The sequence below is a fragment of the Chiloscyllium punctatum genome, unplaced genomic scaffold, assembly GCF_047496795.1.
Source record: "Chiloscyllium punctatum isolate Juve2018m unplaced genomic scaffold, sChiPun1.3 scaffold_248, whole genome shotgun sequence".
Taxonomy (NCBI): domain Eukaryota; kingdom Metazoa; phylum Chordata; class Chondrichthyes; order Orectolobiformes; family Hemiscylliidae; genus Chiloscyllium; species Chiloscyllium punctatum.
In genome coordinates this window covers 223811-250924 of record NW_027309982.1, presented here as the reverse complement: position 1 = coordinate 250924, position 27114 = coordinate 223811, and the positions used below count along the sequence as shown (strand labels likewise).

The following is a 27114-nucleotide window of genomic DNA, read 5'->3' as shown; positions in this document are numbered from 1 at the left end:
TGTCCAAATGCGTTTTAAATGTTGTAGCTGTCCTTGCATCTCCCACTCTTCCTCTGGAAGCGTATTCCATACCCACACCGCCCTCTGTGTAAAAACGCTGACCCTTCATCCCTTTTAAATCTACCCTCTTTCACCTTAAACCTATTCCCTCTATGTTTGGAATCCCCTACCCTTTGGAAAAGACCTTGGCTATTCACCCTATCCATACCTCTCATGGTTTTATATGTTTCTATAATGTCACCCCTCAACATCCTACACTCCATCTGATACTAACTTCAAGAACAAGTGTTTAAAGATAAGCACTGCAAAATTAAACAATATTAAAAATGACAGGTAACCAACACTCAGCCCAAACGTCATATTGTGATTTGTTTTTCTCCATGTTACAATACTAAGGCAGCATGAAACGCTTACTAGTGCCAATAAGAAGTCAAGCACCTGAATTCCTTTGTCTAAAGGGGGTAATGATCACGACAGTGAAAACGTATCTGTGGCCAGATCTATATATTACCACATGGACAACATTCTCCCTCCTGGCCTCCGTATGACTTTGTCTGGTTGTGTCTTCTTTATCTTGCATTCAATAAAGAGAACCCCTTTCCCCCAGTAACCGTTAATTCCGACCCGTTATACAGAATCTTCTCATTCCCCACTGCTAAAAGTCCATTTATCTTTTGCCACACCCTCTTTTTCCTGCCACCCATCCTCCACTTCTGACAAGGGATTAAAATACCATTTTGCAATTGTATTCTGTTTTGAAGAATTGTCACACTGGACTGGAAACGCTAACTCTGTTACTCTCTCTCTGCAAATGTTGACAGACCTGCTGAGTTTCTCCAGAAATGAATAGGCACAGAACAATTTTTCAATTAAACAAATGACTATGGATACTGGAAATAAAAATACAAAAAGCTTTATAGAAGGTTCACTGGAACTGGAAGTTTAGCTCTGCATTCACTCCAGAAAATTCTGCAACGTCTTTAGCCATTTCTTCAGCAATTTTTGTTTGTTGAATAATTTCCAACGACATATTGTCAAAGATGCCCAAACATCCTGTCCATCATGGAGAGCCATACACTGGGAACTGAACACCAACACATGGTGACAAGTTCCTTGACTCTGAAACTGCATAAGTCTGGCATCACTGATACTGCAGAGCTCTGATTCATGGTCAAGGGAAAAAATACAGAAGGAAACACATTCATTTTAAATACAGAAGATTGCATTCCTGAAAGGAAAAGATTCAGATTAGTACCTTAAATGGATATAGTTTATGTAATAAATTGGAGGCATCACACAAGGAAAAACTTCCAGCAGAATGAGAATATGAAAATGGAAGTATTTCCGCATCAGAAACCAGAGTAGGTCACTGAATACAGGGCTGATGGGTGAATGGGTCTCGGTGTGAACTGGGGCCAGTCAGTATTATTGAACTGTCGATATTGCAGCTAAAACTGGGTTATCATCTGATGCTGTAGATTTCAATGACAATCTGTAACTTTTTCCCCCGGATAGTCCATCCGTCTACCATTTCATTCAAGCCGATCCATGGGTCAGTGACGAGTGCAGGTGAACATGGTCGGGTCGGAATCACGTGCACCTAAAGCTGATGACAATCCATTAAAGCTACCGCACTTGACTGGTTACACTACAAACAGCAGGACTAACATCTGATACAGACAGAGAGATGAGCCCAAGACTACTAAATCAGATCTAAGCTCTGTCGTCCTGTCAAATCCATGGATAAAAGTCGATGAACCATTAAACAACTTACTGGGGAGAGGACTCCACAAATATCCCCATCCCAAATAATGGAACCGCCCTGTACGACAGTGTAAAAGATGCAGTATCTGCACCGTCCTCAGCCAGAAGTGTTGAGTCGATTACCCACCTCACCCTCAATATGATGCCCACAGAATCACTGATGCCCGTCTTAACCAATTCAATTCACTGCACGTGACATGAAGCAACAGCTGGACACTGTAGATATGACAAAGGCATTTGGCCCTGACCCCATTCCTGCAATAGGACTGAGGACTTTTGCTTCACAACAAGCCGTGTCGCTGGGGAAGCTGTTTCATTCCAGCTCCAACTCTGACAACTCCATGGCAATGTGGGTAATTAGCAACTGCAGTCCTCACTTTCTCCTAATGTGGGTAATTAGTCAACTATGCCCCATCCCCTAAGAAGGGAATAATTACGATCAGATCAATTACCACGCCCTCAGTCCCATCACGATAGTCAAATTGGTTGGGGTTATTTTTGAAAGAGCTGTCACACAGTCCAAAAAATAATCATAGAACATAGAACATAGAACAATACAGCACAGAACAGGCCCTTCGGCCCACGATGTTGTGCCGAACTTCTAACCTAGATTAAGCACCCATCCATGTACCTATCCAAATGCCGCTTAAAGGTCGCCAATGATTCTGACTCCACCACTCCCACTGGCAGCGCATTCCATGCCCCCACCACTCTCTGGGTAAAGAACCCACCCCAGACATCTCCCCTATACCTTCCACCCTTCACCTTAAATTTATGTCCCGTTGTAACACTCTGTTGTACCCGGGGAAAAAGTTTCTGACTGTCTACTCTATCTATTCCTCTGATCATCTTATAAACCTCTATCAAGTCACCCCTCATCCTTCGCCGTTCCAACGAGAAAAGGCCGAGAACTCTCAGTCTATCCTCGTACGACCTCCTCTCCATTCCAGGCAACATCCTGGTAAATCTTCTGTGCATCCTCTCCAAAGCTTCCACATCTTTCCTAAAGTGAGGCGACCAGAACTGCACACAGTACTCCAACTGTGGCCTAACCAAAGTCCTGTACAGCTGCAACATCACCTCACGACTTTTGAATTCAATCCCTCTGCTAATGAACGATAATACTCCATAGGCCTTCTTACAAACTCTATCCACCTGAGTGGCAACCTTCAAAGATCTATGTACATAGACCCCAAGATCCCTCTGTTCCTCCACCTGACTAAGAACCCTACCATTAACCCTGTATTCCGCATTCTTATTTGTTCTTCCAAAATGGACAACCTCACACTTGGCAGGGTTGAACTCCATCTGCCACTCCTCAGCCCAGCTCTGCATCATATCTAAGTCCCTCTGCAGCCGACAACAGTCCTCCTCACTGTCCACAACTCCACCTATCTTCGTATCATCTGCAAATTTACTGACCCACCCTTCGACTCCCTCATCTAAGTCATTAATAAAAATTACAAACAGCAGAGGACCCAGAACTGATCCCTGCGGAACTCCACTTGTAACTGGGCTCCAGGCTGAATATTTAACACCTACCACCACTCTCTGCCTTCGACCGTTTAGCCAGTTTTCTATCCAATTGGCCAAATTTCCCTCTATCCCATGCCTCCTGACTTTCCACATACGCCTACCATGGGGAACCTTATCAAATGCCTTACTAAAATCCATGTACACTACATCCACTGCTCTACCCTCATCCACATGCTTGGTCACCTCCTCGAAGAATTCAATAAGACTTGTAAGGCAAGACCTACCCTTCACAAATCCGTGCTGGCTGTCCCTAATCAAGCAGTGTCTTTCCAGATACTCGTAAATCCTATCCCTCAGTACCCTTTCCATTACTTTGCCTACCACAGAAATAAGACTAACTGGCCTGTAATTCCCGGGGTTATCCCTATTCCCTTCTTTGAACAGTTAATTAGTTCAGTGTGGTTTCCGCTAGGCCCCCATGTGGAGATGGTGCTGCTGTGGAATTGTCATTGGATTGCTAATCCAGACCAGGATAATTCTCTGACAACTGGTGCTAGTTAAAAACAATTAAGAAAATATCTGGATCTAATACCTGGTGTCAGTAATAGTGATCATTTGTTCAATGTCGATTATAGACGATGATCTCCTTCCCCAGTATACGTTCAGGAAGTGAATCTCCCGTGCTTTCCTGGTCTGGCCTAAAAGTGACTCCAGACACAGACATGTTATAAACTCTTCAATGGTCTCTGAAACGGCCAAGCAAGGCACCCAATTGTATCAAACTGCTACGAGGTCTTAAAGGATAAACTCAGAGAGAACACCCGGCACCAGCCTCGTTATCAGAAAAGGGAACGGGAAACACAATCCTGTTGACCCTGCAGAGACCTCCTTCCTAACAGCTGAGAGCTTGTGACAATATTTACAGAGCTTTCCCACACACTGCACAGAAGCATCAGGAAAGGAATACGTCATACAACTCATTGAGCTTTCCCTATTCTCGTTAATGGCCGAACATCTCCTCAATGCAGTTTTCCCCATACAATATATATATCCCTTAATATGTTTAAACGTTGTGAACCATAAAATGAGAACTGCTGTAGTCCATTCAGCCCACCAGTTTTGTGCCTCCATTCTATGTACAGGCAGTTCACTGATAACGCGTGTTGATTAAATACAATTTGGCTGCAATGCAATTAATGAACCTTTTTCTATAAAGTGAACTCGTGTTCACTGTGATGCGATTCCTTGCCAGACACCAGCTGAACAGCAAACCTTTCCTCAAGATCCCTCTGTCTACAAAAGGTACAATCAATGTGTTCAGCTAAAACAGGAATGCAATCCGCTCTACAGGCCTTGAAACTGAGCCTGAAACTGGGAATTGTAGTTTATATTTAGAAACAACTTTATTTCAAACTGTGGGGAGAATCTTGGGGAGAACTGGAATTCCCCATCGGCATCACATGGTCACTCAGCCTCCGCGCACTTTCTGGTGAAGATTGTGGTGAAAGGTACAGTGCTCTACTGAGTGACTGTCGTGTGAAAGCGTTACATTTACAGCACTGTTCCATTACAACATGTAATTTAATGATTTATTTAGACTGTCCGAATGTGTGTTAGACCAAATTTAATTTTTGGTTTTTACTGATTCGGCACTTATCCTCTTTTATCCAAAGACCCCATTATCAATATTGCACAATTTTCTACAACACAGTGTTGCAAAGAAACACATTTACTGCGTTATTAGAGAACAACTTGGAATGATAGCTGATTTTCTATCTTCACACCATACTCATGCTCTCTCCCAATCCCTTTAGTTTCCAGAAATCCTTATTTATATTCAGCCCCTTGACTTCCACAGCCTGATCTGGGAGAGAGTACCCCTGGTTCGCCAGTCTCTGAGTGCAGGCATTTATTCTCATCTCAAGGCAAAGTGGCCTGTCTGTACCTAATATTGTGGCCCCTTGTTTTAGACGTCCCAGCCACGGGAATTACCATCCCTGCTTTTAATCTGTCTCGCCCTGTCAGAGTGTTATATATTTCACTGAGATTTCCACTCATTTTCCTAAACCCCATGGAATACAGGTCCAGTCGCTGCAAACTCTGCTCCCACAACAAGTCTGTCATCCCAGAGATCAGTCTGGTCATCCTTTGCTGCTCTCCCTCAATGTCAGGTTTGTCCTCTGTTAGGAAAACAGACCAACATTGCACACAATACTGCACAATGTTCGAGATGGGGTCTCACCAAGTCCCTGTGCAGCTGCATAAGATACACTTACTCCTGTACTCAAATCCCCCTGAAATGAAAGTGAATACAGCATTTATCTTCCTACCCGCTCTCTGCTCCTGCAATATTGCTTTCAGTGACTGGTCTACAGGGAGATCCAGATTCCTTTCAAAGTTACAGTTCCCCACTTGCTGGGCCTACATACAATGGTCAGCGTGCCAATGCCATTCCCAGTATTGACCTCTGGCTTCAGAACTCACTGCCCTACATGGACTCGGCAGGCTATACAGAAATGTACAAAAATGCAGCTTAAGTTCATTCATAGAGCAACATTTCTAAACCACTCCTTTTTCAAATGAGAGGCTGCCATTCTATTTTTCCCATCAAAGTACACAACATTTCATCTCCTTCATTACTCTCCATCTGCCACGTATTTGCCCAGTTATTCCACTTGTCTCAATCACCTTGGAACTTTTTTACATCCTCCTCATCCACTCAAAGGCTGACATCGTTTAGTGCTGTCAGCAGACTTGGGAATATTGCAGTTGCGCTCCACACCCAAGATATGATGCGTATTGGGAATAGCTGGAGCCCAAGCCATGATCCTTTCTATATCCTCCCAGCCTTCCATTAAAAAAAAATTGTTTAATTCCTACTCACTGTTTCCTGCCAGCTCTCCCATTCTAAATCTATGACCATATATTAGCCTGAGTTCCACAGGATTCGAATTTGCAGAATAGGCTTGGGCTTTATCAAAACTCTTTTTGAGATTCCATTCGTATGGCATTGATACCTTCTACATAATTCTACTAAAAGCCACTTTCTCAAATATGGTTTCCATTTCATAAATCTCTGTTGACTTTGTCTATGCCCATTAATTTCAGTCGAATACTTTCTCTAAAACTGTTTAGCTGCTAATTTCATTCTATCCCTTTTTCTCACCAGAATAAAGTTTCCTCGTATTACTAGGAAGTTTTCTTTTTTGTTTTATTTTCTTCTGTGAAGGCATAACTGAAGTATTTGCTCCATCGTTCTGCTATTTCGCTGTCCTCAATTATCTGGTATCAGACGGTAAGAAATCTGCACCTTTTTGCTCTTAATTTTGCCCTTGACATATTTTCAGGAAATATTTCATGTTCTCTCTTATCAACTTTGTTAAGATATTCTTCAGAAACCCATCAATTCCTACCTTAAGCTACTCAATGATTGACCTTCCACAGCCATACAATCACTGAAGCAAAGTCTCCGTACTACCAGAAATACAGCACGGTCTACATTAGGCCCACTTTCCGACACATGACCATAGCCGTGAATCTTAAAGTATTTGAAGTGCACAGCCGTGTCGTTTCTAATGGGTAGAGGTTACCATGACAACTGTACTCTCAAGAAGTGCATTCCAGACCCCAACACCCTCTGGTTGAAAAACAATTCTCAAATCTTCACTGAACCGCAAACCCTTCACTTTAAAAGTGGGGCCCTAGACTAAAAGCTGTGTCTATCCACACTGTCCATGGACCTCGTAATCCTATTCTTCTGAATCACAGACCTCTCAGCCTTCTCTCCTCCAAACTAAACAACCTGAGATTATCCAGCCTCTCTCCATAGCTGATATGCTCCATCCTAGGGAACATCCTGGTGAATATTCTCTGTACCCCCTCCAGTACAAGCACATCTTCCTGTAATGTTGTTCCCAAACTACACACAGAATTCCATCTTGCCGTCATCAAAGTTCTGCATAGTTCTTATCATCTATGCCTAGATGAATAAAGGCTATGTTTATATTCCCCTATCCTTCCCCAAACTGTGTATTAACCTGTTCAATCACATTCAGCGATATGTGGAGAAGCACCTTCTGAGCTTCCTAGTGTACTGCCATACATTGAGTACTCCCCTGTCTGGTTCCTTCTCCCAAAGTGTATCATCTCATAGTTATCAGATTTGCATTCCATCTGCCATTGATCCACCCATCTGACCATTCCATCTGTATCACCCTGTAACATAAGGCCATCCTCCTCACTGCTAATCACCCGGCCAATCTTTGTATCAAACACAAACTTATTTATTACATACCCCACCCCTCATCCATTTTCACAGCTACATCATTTATGAATACCACAATTAATAAGGTTAAAAATCTCTCAACATCAGTTACATCACGTGGTTGTGCACATTGATGAAGAAGCAGTGTTTCGAAAGCTTGTGCTGCCGGATAGATCTGTTAGACTATAGTCTGGTGTTATGCTATTTTTACATTTGTCCACCCCAGCCCAACACTAACACCTCTGAATCACAAATAATAAGGGACCCAGCACTGATGCCTGTGGTACACTGGCCCCCAGTCACACAAACAGCCTTCCACACTCCCCTCTTTCTCCTACTACTAAAGTTGATTTAGATGCAACTTGACAAGTCACTAATGAGGCCTACCTATTTGCTGGTTATTCTGTTACACTTGACACACTTATAGATTGTCTGGGGATTCTCCGTAATCTTGCCCTGCCTTTCCCCTGTGTTAGTCAGTCCCGTCCACGTGTAGAATTTCCTCCCTATTTCAGTCTTCAATGTTCTGTCCTTATCCTGCCATTATTTGCCTTGAATGTGGATTATACAGCCTGATAAACATCTGTTAATTTCCAACTTGTCGTATGTTTTGTGAGTTTTATAAAGTTGACAGTGACCCAACTCTCATTCTTTGAAACTCAAGAGAACACAGGCCGAGTTTCCTCATCACGCAATCTCCTATCTGAGGGATTTATCTGGATAATGTCCATTACACTTCCTCTGTGCTCAGTATATTCTTTCTCAGATTTGGTCACCAAAACTGTTCTCAATATTCCAGGTACAGTCTCACCAAAACTCTGTGAAACTGCTTCAACATGTCTTTACATCTATATTCTGACTCCCTTTAAGGAAGGCAAACCAAACTTTAATTTTCCATTTACATATATTCCTCCAAATACCCTTCACATCAATGCATTTTCGAACTCACTGTGTGAGTTCTTTTAGAAAGCCTTCTGATAATCTAAAATATGCCAATTCTACTGGATCCCCATTATCTATGCTGTAAGAATCAACTTCAAACAACTCCAAAGTTTGTCAAGGATAATGCCCCTTTCAGAAATGCATACTGAGTCTCTCCAATATTGCTGTTAATGTCTAAGTATCCAATATCACATCCTATATAATAGATTCCAACAGTTTCCCGACAAATGTAAAATTAATTAGTCTGCAGTTCTCCACACTATCTCTTCTTCCCTTTGTAGATGCTTGGATCCCTACCATTCATCTATCGTGCTTGGATCATGTTTACTAATGTACATTTATCTACACCAGTTTCCAGACTCTGCAGAATGTACATGAAAATAGAACACAATCATCGACAATGCAATCGATGCTTCTATTTGTGATTTATTTCTGAAGATTTTGGTATGAAGTACATCTGGTTTGTCAAGCTGAGCAATGCTCAATCCAGCTGCATGTTTAATATTGCCTTGTTACTGATATGAATTGACTTTATGTCTTTACTTCCACAAGTCCGAGACGATCACTTCGTATTTCTGGGTGATTTTCTGGATCTTACTCCATTAAGACAGATGTAAAGTAACTGGTCATTTGCTTTGCAATTTCCCTGTTATCAACCATAAACTCGTCTCTCCCGATTGAAATTTCCACATTTGACTATGTTTTTCATTCCTTTGAAATATAGATCGTAGATTTTTGCAGTCTTTGTGTTCCTGTTTGTTTGCATGCATGTTCGTTTTTTGATTTCCTGATCAGTTTCATGACCCTCCTTTTCTGGATTGCAATTTTCTGAGAATTCTCAGGATTCCACAAAGTCTGGAATTCTTCTGAAGTCACTTCCTGTGATTAATATCTTCTTTAATTTGTTAATTTAATCATCATTAAGTCACTTTCTCATTCTTTGGTGTTTTCACCTGAAATAAGTAGACATATCAGTATTTCTATAAACCTCCTGGTCCTGACCCGATATATTCAGGAACAATGCAGGAGGACAAAGAAGTAATAACGGGGGCCTTGGTTGGTACTTTTGCATCATCGGTAGCCAACGGGTGAGGTCCAGGATGACTGGAGTGTAGCGAATGTTGTGCCCTTATTCAAGAAGAGCTACAAAGAAAAACCTGGTACCTATAGACCAGTAAACCTGACATCTCTAGTAGGTAGGTTTCTTGATAAGGTTCTGAGAGAGAAGATATACATGGATTTGGAAAGGCAGGGTGTGATTATGAGCAATCAGCATGGCTTTGTGCATGGGGGATCATGTCTTAAAAATTTGATAGATTGCTTTGGTGAAATGACAAGTAACTTGGTGGTATACCTGGTGTATATGGATTCCAGTAAGGCCTTCTGTAAGGTTCCACATTGTACGCTGCTCTGGAAGTTTAGATCACATGGAATTGAGGGGGAGCTGGCAAATCAAATCCAAAATTTGCTTGATGGTAGGAAACATTATGTAATAGTGGAAGCATGCTTACCGGACTCGAGGCCTGGGGGGTCAATTCTGGGACTATTACTGTTTGTTTTATGCATGTTTATTGTGTATATATTTACATATTACACACATCTATGATTTAGATGAGAATGTACAGGCATGAATTATAAGTTTCAAGGTGACACTAAAATAGACGGTGTCGTGGACAGTGAGGAAGACTATCAGGAATTTCAGAAATTACAGCAGTGCCTTGATCAGGTGAGGAAGTGGGCCGAGAAATGGCAAATGGAGTTTAATACAGATAAGTGTAAGTTCTTGCATTTGAGAAAGTCAAAGCAAGGTCGGAGTTTCATGGTGAATAGCAGGGTCTTTAGGAGGGTATTGAAACAAAGGGACCTTGGAATTCAGGTTCAAAGTCCTCTGAAAGTGGAGTCACAGGTAGATAGGGCAGTGAAAAAGGCATTTGGCAGACTGGCCTTCATCAGTCAGAGCAATGAGTATCGAAATTAGGGAGTTACGTTGCAGTTATAGAGGTTGCTGGTGATGCAATACTGGTAGTGTTATGTTCAGTGTTGTTCACTTTGGTTTTGGAAGGATGTTATTAAACTGGAAATAGTGCAGAGGAAACTTACAAGGATGTTGCCGGGACTCAATGGTCTGAGTTATTGTGAGAGGTTGGGCAAGCTAGGAGTTTTTCCTTTAGAGTGTATGAGACTGAGGGGGATCTGATAGAAGTGTATAAGATCATGGGAAGCATGGATAGAGTGAATGCACGCTGTCTTTTTTCCCCAGGGTTGAGCAACCACGGACCAGAGGGCATTAATTTAAGATCCGAGGGGAAAGAGTAAAATGAAACCTGAGGGGCAATTTCTTTTACAAACAGGGTGGTATGCACATGGAATGAGCTGTCAGCAGAAGTGGTTGAGGTGGGTACATTCACAAAATTTAAAATGCATTTGGACAAATACACGGATAGGAAAGAATAAGAAGGATACGGGGCAAGGGCAGGGAAATGGGGTTAACATTTCGTTCGGAATGGACCAGTTTGGTCTGAAGGGCCTGTCTCCGTGCTGTCGGACTGTATGACTCTCACAATCATTGCTTCTCCCATTGAATGTTATATTGTACTTCCCCAATTCACTGGAGTGTAATTAACCCTCTAGTCTGCCGGGCTTCCATGATGCGTGACCAGAACGTTCGAACATTCGATATTGTATTCAGGCGCCGTGTAAAAATGCAACATATTGATGTCACTATTCCTCCAAAGCTGCTTCAGAGAAAGGTTATTAATTAGTCCTCCTGACCACACAACGCCAAATCTGAAATAACCTGCTCTCTAGTTTGGTTAACAACATACTGTTCAACCGACCTGATACGCACTTATGGAAGTTATTCTTCACAGTGTTAGTAGTCACTTAGTTAATGCAGTTTCGGTGCAACTTGAGACCATCCAGTATTACTGCACCACACATGATTATTTGCTACTCATTCACAGGATGAGGGCGTCGCTGGATAACCAGCATTTATTGCCCATGGCAGAGGGCAGTTCAGAGTCAGCTGCGTTGTCTTGAGTCTGGAGTCACATGCAGGCCACACCAAGTAAGGACAGCAGTGTCCTTCCCTCAAGAACATCAGTGAACCAGATGAGATTTTCCAACAATCGACAATGGATTCCTGGTCATCATAAACCCTTGATTCCAGATACATATTGAAATCAAATTCCACCATCTGCCATGGCAGGATTTGCACTCATGTCCCCAGAATATTACCTGGGTCTCTGGGTTTAGAGCCCAGCGATAATATCACTATGTCATTGCTTTCCCTTGCATATACTTACACACCTAATTTCCAGAACATATGATGTAAAGTATTTGCGTGATAGATTTGGGTTTGATATATAATGCACCAATGTTTGCTTCACCTTACTCTTTGTAAGATCTACCCAAACTGATTCTTTTGGATGTGATGGAAAAGGTCTGTGGCGTTATTAGCGATAGACTTGGACAAGATATTCAGGGAGATTCACCTCAATGCTGAGATGATCTGAAGAATTGGTCAGCAATACAGGACAAGCATCAATATTCTTTCCCCCAACTTTGCCAGGATAAGTGTCACCATATTCTTCTGCTCCCTCACACTCACTGTATATCTGTTATAACACCTGCCCCCGAACAAGGCTCACACTCTATCTCCAAATAAGGCTCAAGCACGACCACACTCACTGTTGAATTCAGCACCTTCCCTCCCCGACGTTTTCTCTCACTGACACAATAGCCGCGCACAGGAATACCATTTCATGGATACAACACTGTGGTCAGACTCCCTCCGGACATCTCACCCTTCCCCCTTCCACTACACCAGCACTAATAGTAGGGGTACCCACTCCCACCCTCACTCCATCCCTCCTCTTCACCAATTCCAGGAGAAACATCCTGGAATAGGACATAAAGGGTGTTAGAATGACGGATATCTGTTCCCTCACCCACTACCTCGACATGTGGGGAGGATCCTGGAAAGAGCCACAGAGGACTAGGATACCTTGTGTGGAGATTGTGAAACATCAACATCCCACCAACCAAGTAAGCAGCAATGTTCAGGAAAGAGCAATTCTCAATTTAAACTCGCTGGGAGTTCCAATCTTATCTCTCTCACTTTTCAGGCTTAGTTAAAAACATTAATGAAAGACTAAAAATAAAAATAATGTTTATTCTCTTCAGTAAAAATGTTAAAAATAAAAAAAAGTTAACGGAATAAGTTCATTATGAAAAATCTAAAACATGACGTTCATTCAAAATTGTGGGCATTCCCTCATAAATACTCGACATCATTTCTCTCACCAAAACTTCTTACGAGTGTTTGTAGTCATGCGTCTGCTTCTTTAATTTCAACGGAATATCGTGCCCTGCTATCAGATGCTCATCGTAAATGTCCCTTCCTCTCTGAACTTTTCGTAAACTGTCAATAAATTTCCAAATAACTGGATGTTCCACATCATGTTCGCATTGTCATCTCCTGTGGGTAGCTTCTGCATTATTGTTTGTTTTGTCCTCATTGTTTAAAGTCTTTTCATATAAATTCCACATTCCAACTGGAAAAAGCGGTGGACGCCGACCATTTCCTCTGCATAATCTTCTACCTCCATAGTTATCCGCGAACCAGTCCAGCAGCGGTTGCAGTTCATCTGGAAGCGCATCAGTCAAATGTTCAATCGCTTCACGAATGTTTTCAATCTGAATAAATGCAAGGCCAATTATCATTTTAGCTCAGAAATAAAACTCTGAGTCAATGTTACACTTACTCAAGTGTCTTTTTAACATTTTTACTAAATGGAATAAACATTATTTTTATTTTTATTGCTTTGATTAAAGCTTTGATCAAAGCCTGTAAAGGAATAAATATGAGCTGCGCTGAAAGGTTCTGCGCCTAAATGGGTCTGCGGCAAAATGGGCTGCACCAAACAGACCCCACCAAACAGAATGAAGTATTCAGTCAATTACACAGCACAGGGGGACGCCATATAACCATCCAGGGACATCCTGGTAGCTGTCAGGAAATGCAGAGTAGAGATCATTACTCATTTTGTGTTTGGAAAGTTGCAATGAGTGGAAATCTTCAGGGATCTGTATGAGATCATCAACAAATTACAATCTATTCTAATGAACCGGATGAAGTAGATGGGGCTCAGTTTGCTCATGCAACAGGATAGTCATTCAATAAGATTTCAAATGGAGACAGAACGTCTGCAATGGGATACAGACAGGGGGAGGGGAGAACGTCTGGAATGGAATACATACAGGGGGGAGGGCAGAGCATCAGAAATGGGATACAGACAGTGGAGGGAAGACTGACTGCAGTGGGATACAGACGGGGAGAGCAGAGCATCTGCAATGATACAGATGGGGATGGCAGGGCGTCTGCAATGGGATACAGACAGAGGGAGGACATAGCGTCTGCAATGGGATAGGGACAGGAGGAGGGCAGAGCGTCAGCAATGGGATTTAGACAAGGGGAGGGCAGACCGTCTGCAACGGGAGACAGACAGGGGAGGGGAGAGCATCTACAATGTGATACAGACAGGAGGAGGTCAGAGCATCTGCAATGGGATACAGGCAGGGGGAGGGTAGAGCATCTGCAATGGAATACAGAAGGAAGAGGGCAGAGCATCTGCAATGGGATACAGACAGGGAGAAGACAGAGCGTCTGCAATGTGATACAGCCGGGGGGAGGGCAGAGCGTCTGCAATAGGAGACAGACAGGGGGCAGGCAGAAGGTCTGAAATGGGATGCAGACAGGGAGAGGACAGATCATCTGCAATGGGATACAGACGAAGGAATGCAGAACGTCTGCAATGGGATATGCACGGGGGAGGGCAGAGCATCTGCAGTGGGATACAGACAGTGGAGGGCAGAGCGAAGGCACTGCGTCTACACTGGGATACAGACAGTGGGAGAGCAGAGCGTCTGAAAGGGAGACAGACTGGGGAAGGGATGCATGCCTGCAATAGGATACAGGCAGGGGGAGGGAAGACTGTCTGCAATGGGATACTGATGGGTGAGGGCAGAGCGTCTGCAGTGGGATACAGACAGGGGAGGGCAGAGTGTCTGCAGTGGGATACAGACAGGGGAAGGAAAAGCGTCTGTAATGGGATACAGACAGTGGAGGGCAGAGCGATGGCAGTGCATCTACAATGGGATACAGACAGGGGAAGGGCAGAGCCTCTGCAATGCGATGAAGACAGCTGAAGGCAGTGCGTCTGTAATGGGATGCGGACGGGGAAGGTCACATCGTCTGCAATGGGATACAAACAGGAGGAGGGCAGAGCGTTTGCAATGGGATACAGACTGGGGGAGGGCACAGCAACAAGCAATGGCATAGAGACAGAGGATGTCTGTGAGCAAATCTTCAGCAGAAAAAAAAACAGTACAATACATATGTGATGGAAATTTTCTGTTTTGGGGAAAAGGCGAAAGAGCAGAAATTTATTTAAATGCAAGTAGAATGCAGAACTCAGTGTTTCAGAGGGATTTGTGTGTCTTTGGACATGAATCACATCAAATTAACCTGAAGATGTAGCAAGTGTTTTGGAAGGTAAATGTCGTGATCCTGTTTCGTGCAAGGGGTGTTGGGTATGATCTTAGCGATGTTTTTTGCATCAGTACAGGGCATTGCTGAGATTACATCTGTTGTATTATGTGTAGTTTTAACTGCCTAAACTGAAAAAAAAACAAAATTGCTTTCGAAACGTCTCAAAGATGTTTCTCTTTACGCATTCTTGGGATGAAGGCATTACGTTGTGAAGAATTAACAGTTCGGCCTGAGAATGAGGGATGTTTTATTGGCTACATAAGACCTTGAGAAGAGTGTAGTTGGTGAATACCGGATGGATATTTCTTCTTGTGTGGGAGAATAAAACTGGGGAAATAATTTAAGAATAAGTCAGTTTCAAAGGAAAGGTCATTGGACAGTAAAATTGAACTGTGAATTCTCTTCCTTCTTGCTGACAGACAAGCTGAGCTTTTCCAGCAATTACTGTATATGTTTAAGAATATTCATTTTAACACCGATATTGTGAAAACATGAAACGCTTATTTTTACATTATGCGAGCACATATTAACACATCTTCAAAACAAGTAGGAAAATTTATTGTTAATGAATTGATTCTGCAATAACGCACTGACCTGGAGTTGAGAATGTGATGGAGTCATATAGTTCGGACAATGTTCAAGAAGAGCTCACAGGGTCCAGTGTGGGACTGATAACGTTACTGATTTAACTTACAGTTGGAAAATGTAGCCTATCTGTGGAGAATCATTCTATTGCTCCCTTTCTGTTTCCCTATCGCTCATCACAGCAATGTGTGGAGTGAAAAAAAGCCGAGTCGTCTTTCCCACTAATGGAGGATTCCTGATGAGGATTCATTGGAATCTCCCCACTGCCTGAAGCAAAGCAATTCAGCCAAATTCAACTGTTTCATGAAGAAATCCGATTGTCAGAAGGCTGTGCAAGTAGAATAACTACAGAAGTAATTATCCGACTCGATAGTGAGGGGGACAGACAGGAGATTCTGTGGCTGCAAATGGGAATCCGAAATGGTGAGTAGCCTCCCACATGCCCAGGGTCCAGGATGTCTCAGAGCGGCTGCAGAACGTTCTCAACGGGGGTGGGGGTGGGGGGGGGGAGTGGGCGGGAAGCAGCCAGAAGTCATTGTGCACATTTCTACAAAGGACAGAGTGACACAGATAGAAATAGTGACGACATCTTGCAGAGTGATTGTAGAGAGCTAGGGAAAAGGATAAAAGACAGTGGTAATATCCATTTTACTTCCAGTTCTCCGTGCTAGTGAGGGTAAGAATCGGAGTATATGGCAGATGAAGGGGTGGCTAAAGAATTGTTGCAGGGGGCAGAGATTTTTGGATTACTGGGATCTTTTGTGGGGCAAGATGACGTGTTCAGGAAGGACGCGTTGTACCTGAGCTGGAAGGGGACCAATATCCTGGCAGGCAGATTTGCAACTTCTGCAAGGGAGGGTTTCAACTAGATTGGCTGGGGTTGGGGAGTGGTTGGATCCTCAACAGCAGGGAGGCAAGTGCGAGGCTGAAAGGAGATACAGTAATCAGAAACAGTAAAATGAAGAGAGAGGTCAGGCTGGACAACGACGGGGAGCAAGGATTGCCTGTTGGATTAAATTGCAACTGTTTCAATGGAAGATGGCTGACAGGTAAGGCCGATGAACTCAGGGCATGGATCGGTGCATGTGACTGGGATATTATAGCCATTACTGAAACATGGCTAAGGGAGGGACAGCACCGGCAGCTTAAAGTACCAGGGTACAGGTGTTTTATATGGGACAGAGATGGTGGAAAGAGGGGACGGGGAGTTTCATTTTTGATTAAGGCGAGTAACACAGCAGTACTCAGAGATAAAATAACTGGCGGATCATCCAGTGAGGATTTGTCTGGGGAGCTAATAAATAAGAAGGGAATGGTGATAGGATTTGGATTGTACAAAGGCCTCCAAATAATAAACGAGGAATTAGGGGAACAAAAATATGTAGACAGACTGGGGAGACTTGCAGGGCCAATAGGATTACATTAGTAGGAGATTTTAATTTTCCTAACATAGGCTGGGAATGACAGAGAATTAAGGACTGAGATCAGGTGTATTTATTAAGTGTGTTCAGAATAGTTTTCTAAAGTGGTAAGTAGAGGGTGCAACTCTGGAAGGGACAAAACGTGACCTACTCTAAGATCTAGGGCAGAGAAGGTGACTGAGGTGAAGTGGGGGCGGGGGGGGGGGGGGTGTAGAACTCTGGGACCAGTGAACATAGTTCTATTAATTTTTAAATAGTTATGGAGAAGGACAAAACTGGTCCACATGTAAAAGTTCTAACTTGGGGCAAGGCGAATTTTGATGGAATGAGAAAGGAGCTTGAAGGGGTTGGTTGGAGGAGTTTGTTTGCAGGCGAAGGGACCTCCTGCAAGTGGGAGGACTTTAAAAGTGAAATGTCTACAGTTCAAGGTCTATATGTTACTGTGAGGGTTAAAAGCAAGGTTGGGAGGAAGAGGGAACCTCGGATGTCAGGAGATATTGAGGCTTTGACCAGCAAAAAAGGAGGCGTGGCTCAGGTCCAGGCAGCTGGGATCGAGGGAATCCCTGGAGTTCTACAGGGGATACAGGAGTTTACTGAAGGAAATCAGGAGGGTGAAAAGGGGGCACAAGGTAGCTTTGGCTGAGAAGATTCGGGTGAATCCAAAGAGGTTCATTCAGTATATTAAAGTAAAAATAATAGCAAAATGAGAATATGACCTCTCAAAGTCCAAAATGGACATGCATGACTAGAACCGTAGGAGATTTGCGAGATTCTCAATGAATATCTCTCCTCTGCCTTTACCGTGGAGAAATTTATGAAACTTGGGAGATTAACAAAAGTCGTAGTGTTATCTTGGGGTGAGTCAATATCACAGGAAAGATGCGTTGGATGCATTAGAATGTATGAAGGTGGATAAATCTCCTGGTCCTAAACAGATGCTTCCAAGAACACTGCAAGAGGCTACAGAAGAAACTACGGGGACCCTGGTTGTTATTTTTGCGCCATCGTTAGCGACAGGTTAGGTTCCAGAATATTGGAGATTAGCAAATGTTGTGCCATTATTCAAGAAGGGAAGCAAAGAAAAATCTGGGATCTATAGACCAGGAAATCGAACATCTGAGGGATGAGTTATGCATGCATTTGGAAAGATAAGGTCTGTTTAGAAATAGTTTTTTTGACAGATTTCCTACATTATGGAAACAGGCCGTCTGGCACAACAAGACCACACCGACCATTAAAACAGTAACCCACCCAGTCCCATGCCCCTTCCCTATATTTAACCCTGACGAATGCACATAACACTATGGGTAACTTAGCATGGCCAATTCACCTGACCTATACATCTTTGGATTGTGGAAGGAAAATGGAGCACCCAGAGGAAACACATACAAATACAGTGAGAATGTGCAAACTCCACACAGAGAGTCACCCGAAGCTTGAACGAAACCCACATACAAGGCACTATGAGGCAGCAGTGCTAACCATTGAGCCACCATGCCACCCTTGCTTTTTTCAACACAGTTTAATGACACAGGTACAAAATCTATTCTGCCCTTCACCTATGATACACATTCGAATATCACATACCATGGATGATTTATTCTCCACTGAAAGTGTCATCTTATTATTACTTTATTAGATTGATATTATTAATTTTAATAATTATCATTAATAGTTGTTTTTAGACTGGAAAGATTGCATGGCTTTGTGAGTGGGAGATCATGCCTCTCAAATTTGTTTGAGTTCATTGATGAATTGACCAGGAATGTTGATGAGGGTAGCGTGGCAGACTTTGTGGTTACCAGTAAGGTCTTTGACAAGGTTGCCATTGATAGGGTGGTCTGGAAGGTTAGAATCGCATGGAATCCAGAGGGAGCTGCCAATTGGACACACAATTGGACACACAATTGGTCGTAAGCAGGCGGTAATATTGGAAGGATGCTCTCGGACTGGAGGCCTGTGACACATGAAGTGCCTCAGGGGTCGCTGCTGGGCCCGTTGCTGTTTGTTATCTGAATCAATGATATTCTTGTGAATGTACAAGGCATGGTTAGGAAACTTGAAGATGACACTAAAATAGGTGGTATCACGGACAGTAAGGAAGTATATCAGAAATTGCAGCAGGACCTTGATCAAACTGGAGAAGTGAACCAAGGAATATTTTGGCAACGTTAGATCAAGGTAGGAGTTTCATGTTGATTGGTAGGACCTTAAGGAGTGTAGTTGAGCAGAGGGACCATGGAGTTTAGGTCCACCGTTCTCTGAAAGTGGGGTCATAGTTAGACATGGTAGTGAAGAAGGCTTTTGCCACACTCGCAAGCATTGGTCAGGACATGGAGGAGAGCAGTTCGGAAGTTATGTTGCAGTTATACAGGATGTTGGTGAGGCTGCACTTGTAGTGCTGTGTTCAGTTTTAGTCACGTTGCGATCGGAAGGATGTTTTTAATTTGGTATGTGGGCAGACGGAATTTACAAAAATGTTGCCTGGACCCGACAGTATGAATTATAGGGAGAGGTTGGACAAGCGAGGACTTTTATCTTTAGAGCACAGGAGAGGGGCCTTATAGAAGTTTACATGGATAGGGTAAATGGACCCAACGTTTTTTTCCTAGAGTTGGGGAATCAAGGAGGTGAGAGCATCAGTTTAAGGTGAGAGGGGAAAGAATAAAAGGGAAACTGATGGAAACTGTTTTACACAGAGAGTGGCACACAAAGGGAATGAGCTGCCAACGGAAGGAGTTGAAGCATTTATATTAACGATATTTAAATGACATTTGGGCAATTACATGGACAGGAAAGTCAAGAATGCTATGGGCCAAGTGCTGGGAAATGAGTTTAGTGTGGTTTGATATTTGGGTCAGCATGGACGAATGTGGGCCAAAGGGCCTCTCTGCCTCTCTCCATGCTGTAGGACTTCATGACTGTACAAATAGAACAGCATTTGGTCAAACTCTCATTTTTCCTTAGGTCATAATTTCGAATCATATTTGGATAATGTTCTTTCAAGTTAACTTTGCAGAAATTTTGCTTTTCAGTTTGTTAGCAACAATACGTATGTGTGTCTGTCTGTCTGTGTGTGCGTGTGTGTCTGTGTGTCTGTGTGTGTGTGTGTGTGTGTGTGTAATTATGTGTGTGTTTCTCAGTATTTTTCAAAGGGAAATATCACTGTACATATTTGCAATATCCTCTCGGCATTCCTCTTTCCATCATAGTTTGCTTTGGTCTTAGACATGTTGTTTTAATAGATTAAAGAATTCTGCCTGACTTGTTCCTCACACTGACCCTGACACACTCTGAGAACTATATCATTGGCCATATCACCAACATAGTTAGATTTATTTTTTGTGGGCAGTGGAGGAGTGGGGCTAGGAAAGGGAGAAGTGAGCCAAAACAACACAGGGAATTATCGACGCAATCAGCCAACGTCAGAGACGAGGAGTTCCTTGGAGGGGATTCTGAAGGATAAAATTTGCATTTACTTAGAAAGACAAGGAATGATTAGGGATAGTCAGTATGGATTTGTGTGATGGAAATCCTGTCTAATTAATGTGATTGAGTATTATCAAGAGATGACAAAGAAGATTGAAGAAGACACTGTGGTATAAATTGTTTACACAGACTTCAGCAAGGCATTTAATAAGGTTCCCCATCGTAGACAGATTACTAAAATTAGGTTATATGTAATCTAGGAAAAGCTAACCAATTGGATACAAAATTGGATTGAAGGTAATGGATTGTTTTCCAAACTGAAGTCCTGTGGCCAGCGGTGTGCTGAAAGGATCAGTGCTAAGCTCACTGCTTTTCATCACGGATATAAACAACTTTGATGTGATTATCGGAGGCATGGTTAGTAAGATTACAGATAACATCACCAAATTGGTTCAGTGGACAGTGAAGAAGATTATCTCAGAATATAACGGGATCCTTGACCATCAATGAGCCAAGGACTGGCAGATGGAGTTTAGTTTAGATATTTGTGAGGTTTTACATTTTGGTTAGTTAAAGCAGAGTAGTGCCCTTGGAAAAGTTGCTTAACAAAGAGAATTACGGGTGAAGATTCATAGTTCCTTGAAAGTGGAGTTTCGGTCGATAGAGTAGTGAGGAACGTGGTTGACATGCTTGCCTTAATCGGTCAGAACATTGAGAATAGGAGTAGGGGTAGCGTGAGTGGCTTGTCCAGGACATAGGTGAGGCCACTTTAAGAAAACTGCGTACATATCAGTTGACTCTTTTAAAGGATGGATGTTGTTAAGCTTGAAAGGGTGCAGAAAAGATTTACAAAGATTATCTAGAACCTGAGGGTTTGAGCTACAGGGAGATGATGAACAGGATGAGGCTTTTTCCCCTGGACTGTCAGAGACTGAATGGTGATATGACAGAGGTTTAATAAAGTCCTGAGGGGCATGGATAGTCTGAATGGGCAAGATCTTTTTCCCAGTGTAGGGGCGTCCAGAACTAGACGGCATAGTGTGAAGGTGACAGGGCAAAGACTTAGAAGGGACCTGAGGGGAAACCTTTTCATACGGAGGCTGGTGGGTGTACTGTCAGAGAAAGTAGTGAAAGCGGGTACAATTACATGTTTACAATGTAACTGGATAGTTACATAAATGGGAATGGATCATGTGATGTGGGCCAAATGCTGGCAAGTGGGACGAGATCTGATTAAGATGCCTGATCGGCATGGACAAATTGGACAAAAGGATCTTTTTCCCCGCAGTATGATTCTCTTATTCTCACAGCGGGATGAGGAAGAATTCTAAAAGGGCCATTCGAATGGGAATTCTCTTCCCCGGAAGTTTGTGGTGCCTCTCTGATTACAAGTATTCACAGCTGAGTTAGTTAAAGATTTGACAGAGAAGTGAGTCACAGATAATGGGACACAGACAGGACGATGAGGCTGAGACCACAATCTGATCAGCCACAATCTTAATGTTTGGTGGAGAAGACTCAAATTCTCTAATGACCCATACCTGCTCTTCAGTCACATGTTTCTGTGTTCCATTCAACCCCTCTAACCTGCTAGACAGGAGCAGTTAGAGTCCACTAATTGTTATAGCATGGTGCACAGACATAGAGGAAACAGTTCGGTCCCTCGAGACTGTCCCATTCGGTTTGGGAGATTTGGAAAATGTAATTGGAAGACCCAGGCTGGATATGGAAGAGGTTGCTCATTTCTCTTTACAAAACTTCCCCTCTCTGTATCTTGTGCTTCATTTGTTGATCATGTTGTAGACCCAGATTCACTGTGAATACAGCCCCCAAATCTCACCCAGTGATGGCTCACAAAGTCCACGGGTCTCCCTGATTGCAACATTCCATAAAAGACCTTCCAGGAAAATAACACCGACTAACTTTCCAATAACAGAATGAGAGAGCATCAGGAACAGGGGCAAGTCATTCACATCCCAAGCCTGCCTTGCCCTTCACTAAGATCAAGGCTGACCTGCTCCAAGTCTCAAATCTACTTAACGTCCAAGTATTATTGAGCACTTCCATAGAACACAGAACAAAGAATAGTATTGATTTGGAGATGTCGGTGTGCGACTGGGGTGTACAAAGTTAGAAATCACATAGCACCAGGTTATAGTCCAACAGGTTTAATTGGAAGCACACTAGCTTTTGGAGCATTGCTCCTTCATCAGGTGATAGTGGAGGGCTCGATCATAACACAGAATTTATAGCAATAATTTACAGTATGATGTAACTGAAATTATACATGGAAAAATTGATTCTCTGTTAAGCCTTTCATCTGTTCGAATACCATGATAGTTTCACTTCTTTCATGTGTAAATCACAAAACCTTTTTTAAAAAAAAAGTTGCATTCTCAGGTGAGCTGTGAACAATGGTGATAGCAAAACAAAATGTTGAAGGTGTTGGCCCCCTGTGTTCTCTCACTATGCCATGATGTTTAGATTGATTCTAAGCTAAAAAGTGAGATAACGGAGTTTTACATGAATTCATGCAGATTTTCAGCTCAAGGTTCTACATGAATGCATGCAGTTAGGACCTTCAGTCCTCGACGTTGTGTTGTTTGTCCTCCTCTAACCTACATGCTTCTGTTCACTTTGTTCCATGTGCCTATCCAAGAGTCTCTTCAGTGTCCCTCACGTATTTGACTCTACTACCACTGATGGTAGTGCATTCAACAAACCCACCACTCTCTGTGTAAAGAATCTACCTCTGATATCTCCCCTAAAACTTCCTCCAATTACATTAAAATTATGCCACCTAGTGATAGACATTTCTGCCATGGGAAAATGTCTCTGGCTATTCACTCTCTATCTGCCTCTCATCATCTTGTACACCTCTATCAAGTCACCTCTCATCTATTTTTCCTCCAATGAGAAAAGCCCTCGCTCCCTCGCGGTTTCTTCGTAAGACTTCTAGTCCAGGCAGCATCCTGGTAAATCTCCTCTTTACACTCTCAAAAGCTTCACTATCCTTCCTATAATGAGGAGACCAGAACTGAACACAATATTCCCTGTGCGGTCTGAGCAGGGCTCTATCGAGCTGCAGCATAACCTCGCAGCTCTTAAACTCTACCCCCTGCAACTGAAAGCCAACATACCATACGCTTTCTTAACAACCCGATCAACTTGGGTGGCAGCTTTGAGGGATCTGTGGACACGGGCGCCAGGATCCCTCTGTTTCTCCACACTGCCAAGAATCCTGCCTTTAACCATGTATTCTGCATTCACATTCTAGCTGGCAAAGTGAATTACTTCAGTTTGAACTCCATGTGCCACTTCTCAGCCCAGCTCTGCATCCTGTCGATGTCCCATTGCAACCTACAATAGCCCTATACATTCTGTACCACTCCAACCACCTTTGTGTCATCGGCAAACTTACTAGCCAACTCTTCAACACCCACATCCAAGTCATTTTTGAAAATAACAGAGAGCAGAGGTCACTGAACTGATCCGAGCGGGACACTACTGGTCCCTTTCAGTGATCTAGCTGCCCTAACTCTCTCTGTAAGAGAGTTCCTGACATTCACTACCCTCTGTTTGAAGAAAACCTTCTCTGCTTCTGCACCATGACTTATTGATATGAACAAACGAGGTAACGCAGGGGCTCAGGTAAGAGAGACTGACCCTGAACTCAAGGCAGTATTTGACTGAGGATGACATCAAGGAACCTGAACAAAATCACACTTACTGAGAATTAATTATGACCTCTACACTGCTTGGAGTCATTCATGGCACAAGGGAACGTGATTATCATTGGTGGGCATCAATCATCTCAGCCGTGGGGCACATCTGCAGGAGATCCTCAGCGTAGCCTCCTCAGCTCAGGCATCTCCAGTTTGTCATCATAGAATCCCTACAGTGTGGAAGGAGGCTATTCATCCCATTGAGTCCAAACGGAGCAGATTAGATTCCCTACAGTGTGGAAACAGGCACTTTGGCCCAACCAGTCCACACCAACCCTCCGAAGAGTAACCCACCCAAACACATTTCCGTCTGACTAATGCACCTAACATGATGGACAATTTAGTATGGCCAATTCACCCTTCAGGAACATATTCGGACTGTGAGAGGAAACCGGAGCACCCGAAGGAAACTCATGCAGACAAGTGGGGAATGTGCAAACTCCACACAGACAGTTGCCCAAGGCTGGAATCGAACCTGGGACCCTGTGCTGTGAGGCAGCAGTGTAAGCTACTGCTTCACCGTGCCAGCAGAAGAGGGGGCATTCACTGAAGTCTACAAAATTTCCAGGACAAGTTGTCCCTCTTCAGCTCTTGAAACAACCTGTGACCATTTATAGCAAGACTCGAACAACATTCAACAGCGTGTTGTTAAAATCTGGGTAACATTATGTAACAGCACAGTACATTTCCACAGTAAAAGGACAGGTTCATTCAGCAGCTCAATCAGGTTTCACGAGAATGTGAGGAGGCCATTCATCCCATCAAAACTACTGGTCAAAGGAAGGATTGCCCTTTCAGTCCCTCCTGCCTGTTGCACAGCAAGTTGCGAGTCTGCTCTCTCCCACATGTCACGTACATGGGATCAGAAAGAACCATTTCATACCCGGAGTCACTTACAAAGGATCAGGAAGAGGTATTCAGCTTGTCAAGACACTAACGCAGGAACAGGAAAGTGTCAGAGATGCTCCAACATCACAAACAAATGGAGCAGGGGCTGCACAGACAGACTGCTCCAAATTGATCCACATGCCTTAATTACTCATGGTACATATGTGTTACTTTAACATGGGTTTCTGGCAGTTGGAATGAAGCCAACATTTTTTAGCCATTCTCCAAGTTATCTTCCATCTCCAAGAAGGCAGACCCATGGTCTCCGTGGAGTCAGTAACCGGTGGGGGAATAACTAACTGTTTCAGAATGATGGTACTTTGGCTGCTGACAGGATTGTGTACAAAATGACACTCAATGCAGTGTCACACAGTAACTGTGCATTAAAGTGTTCAGAGTTCATTCAGAGCCTGTACCTCGCTGTCAATTGACGTGAGGGTTCTGCAGATGCATGTAAACTGTCGTGAATTAAACATTCAATGAAAAGTATGACATTGTCACCCCATTCAGTTGTTTGGGACATAATGAGTTGCTGTCCATACCCATCAAGCTTCAACTTCTTATTCTCTCACAGCGCTACAGATTAAGCACATCGTTACTGCACTCTCTCCTCATGGTAACATCATGCTCGTGTTTCGTCTGGTCAAACTCCCGTGCACTCTCTCAGTGACAAAGGGATCATTGATTATAAAGTAGACCAAACCTTTACACATAGCACCAAATACTTTCTCAACAAAACACGATCATTGGGAAAGATATTCTAACTTTGGTACTTCAATCATTTTGCATGAAGAACCACATATCATTTACTTCCTGCCCCTGTATGAATTCTGTCAGTGACTTATGACCAAGGACATCCAGGTCTTTTTCAAAAAAAAAACACTCGCCAACCTCCCTACCATTTAATAAATATAAATATACATTTGTTGTTCACATCTGAATAGTTGTTATACCTTGTCTCCATCCTGTTTTAAATATTTAAGTTGACAATTGCTGCTGTCCAGTCTGCAGGATCCTTTCCAGAATCTAATTAGCTTTGAAGAATAATCAGTAATTATTTCACGAGTTTGTTCTCACCTCAATCACTCTGAGATGTAACTCATCAGATGCAGCAACTTATGAAACTTCAATTCAATTAGACTTTCAATAACATACACTTCATTAATTCTGATTTCCTGCAGTTTCCAATTTTTACCAGTCCCTCTGTTCCCTAATATTTGTGGAAAGTAGTTTCTGTACCTTCCCCTGTGGAGATGGAACCAATGCATTCCTCTCAGCAGGCAGATGGTTTCAGTCAACTCGTGAATACACTGGCGGACTGCACTTCAGAGATGGTGGATATATTACCCACTGCTGCCTGAAAAGTTCCAGAATCAATCCAGTTTAATTCATCGTGAGTGTCAGCGCAGTCCTGCTACTGGTGTGAGAACACAGGTTATACTGAAGGAGGGGATACAGCTCAGTGATCACCTCAATTTTGAGACAAGCTGGTTTTACACTTTACACCTGAATGGCTGCAGCTTAGACAAATTTTCCTGGAAATCCCAGAGAGGAAAATATAATGCCTCACTCCTCCCTGTTTGTACAGCTTCCCTTCTTTGTAGTCTCAGCCTCATTTGTTTACTATGGACCCAGACACACTGTAAATGCAGTATCCAGAGTGGGGTTCCCAGACCACCGAGGCTCCATGAATGAACCCAGTAGCTGACATCACTATCCTGAGAACATCATCCACAGACCCTCCAGTGACTTTCCAGATGACAGCAGCAAGTGAATTCCCCACACCTACAATGCATCCATTCACTACTGAAAATGCCTCGGTCTCCTCACTTTCTCTACGAGACAGTGAGGAACGAGGATACTGGAGATCAGAGCTGAAAAATGTATTGCTGGAAAAGCACAGCAGGTCAGGCAGCATCCAAAGAACTGGAGAATCGACGTTTCGGGCATGAGCCCTTCTTCAGGAATGAGGAGGAAGAGCGCCTCATCTTCCGCCTACGAACCCTCCAACCACAAGGGATGAATTCAGATGTCTCCAGCTTCCTCATTTCCACTCCCCCCACCTTG

At 43.1% G+C, this 27114-nt stretch overlaps 1 long non-coding RNA gene across 1 annotated transcript; it reads right to left on the bottom strand.

Annotated features, from left to right (window-relative positions):
- Window positions 1-897: 897 nt before the first annotated feature.
- Window positions 898-3927, bottom strand: LOC140472151 (uncharacterized). Its single transcript, XR_011957432.1, has 2 exons — window positions 3833-3927; window positions 898-1160 (listed from the first exon to the last, which is right to left on the bottom strand). It is a non-coding gene; the product is annotated as an uncharacterized lncRNA (long non-coding RNA).
- Between the last annotated feature and the right edge of the window lie 23187 nt (window positions 3928-27114).